Source organism: Corvus brachyrhynchos, unplaced genomic scaffold (genome assembly GCF_000691975.1).
Source record: "Corvus brachyrhynchos isolate BGI_N302 unplaced genomic scaffold, ASM69197v1 scaffold65, whole genome shotgun sequence".
Lineage (NCBI taxonomy): Eukaryota > Metazoa > Chordata > Aves > Passeriformes > Corvidae > Corvus > Corvus brachyrhynchos.
In genome coordinates this window covers 1,496,027-1,497,792 of record NW_008238365.1, presented here as the reverse complement: position 1 = coordinate 1,497,792, position 1,766 = coordinate 1,496,027, and positions in this window count along the sequence as shown.

The following is a 1,766-nucleotide window of genomic DNA, read 5'->3' as shown; positions in this document are numbered from 1 at the left end:
CAGCCTGGAGCAGCAGGGCACAGAGACAGGGAGCACAAGCCAGCACTAAAGATGCTTAGCCTTGACGGCGTCCTCCCACCTCTGCGCTGAGCCCCCGCGCTGGGCTGGAAGGTCGGCGCTGCCCCTTTGGAAAAGGTGGGGAAACTGAGGCAGGACACACAAACACCCACGATGCTCAGGATCCGCAGCCCAGGAAGGGCAGGCTCTCCCAAATCTTTGCTCTGCCACCAGTTCTATACGTGATCCCAAACTTTGTCACCGTCGGGGGGAAAGCACCGTCCTCGCCCTGAGCGCAAGGAGTGTAGAAGGTGACATGACAGACCCCAGACACATCCAAGCCAACTACGGCCAGGAAAACATCAGGATTTCACAGGGGCCAAGGGATGTCCCAGCTGGAGAGGGACATGGAGGACCCAAACCAAGTGAGGGTGCAAGGAGAGCACGACTGACTCCCTGCCTTGATCCCTGCCCTGACAACGACATCAGCAAAGGCTCTGGAGATGTCCTGACTCCACACACTGACTGACAAATGTGTGCTACAGCAACTGCATCACCACTCCCAAGGGAGAAACCCAGAAGGGACAGTGGGATCGTGAGTGGATGGAGCCCTCATCAAGCTGGCACAGGGATCACGGCATGTTCACTGCCAGGAATGAAGAAACAGGACTGGCTTCACCCTGCCTGGCTCTCCAAGGGATTCCTTACTCCTCAACAAAACTCACTGGAATGACAAACACCAACAGAAAGGACAAAAAGAAAGATTAAGAGGCCAGCAGATTAACCAGAGCTCCTGAGCTGCAAGCAGGCAGCAGCTAAGTCTGTAATTTGAGCACAGCGACTCAGAGCCGTGACGAAAACACCCTGGAGATGGATAGAGGGATGCCTGTGTGTGGGAACAGGTGGGCTCAGGGCTCCCCAGCCCCTTCCCCAGCCTGGCTCCCGCTCCAGCAGCTGCCCAAAACACTGCCAGCATTTGTCAGAGCTGCTCAGAGCCCAGCGATGAATGCACAGAGGGGGCTGAGGGCGACACGGTCGCTGGCAGCTGTCAGTCCCGAACGAGCAATGGGATTTCCAAACGCCGGCAAGCGTCCCGCAAGGACAGCAGAACCGGCTCTGCGTGGCAGGGGGACACGCCACGGGGAGACACAGCATGCCATGGCAACAAAGCCAGCGAGAAAGCAGCCCCGGCTGGGGGGCACCGGGGGGTCAGCGGAGCGTGGTGGGGGCCGTGCCGGGGGCTGCCGGGCTGCCCCGCCTCGCCGGCACGCTGCATTACGGGATAAAGCAGCCGAGCTGCTCGGCGCTGGCTCCACAGTCACGCTAGAATGAGATTAAAAGGAAAGCAGGACAAGAGCCACTCGAGGCCGGATGCCATTGGGCGCCTGCAGCGGGGTCCTCCCCGCGCCCGCATTCCCATGGTGGGGCCTGGGACAAGCGGAGCACGAAACGCACGCTCCGAAACATCCGCCAGCGGGGATTCACGGCGTGCCAGGAGGCTTCAAACGCGCCTGCAGGGCTCGGGGAGCAGCAGGAGCCTCGTGGCCACAGCAGCATTCAAGCCAGCAGCTGCTTCCCCGGTGTTAAAGATGGGCAAAGCTCCCGCGCTTCACGTTTTGCCCTCTCAGGATTTCAGTTCAGCTCAGACCTCGAACACTCCTTCCCCAAGGGAAACATCCCATAAATTTACCTTCTGATTGCTCGCCCCAAATTCAGCAGACTGAGTCTTTAAATTTAGCTCACTGGGACACAAACAGTGACCAGCAAGA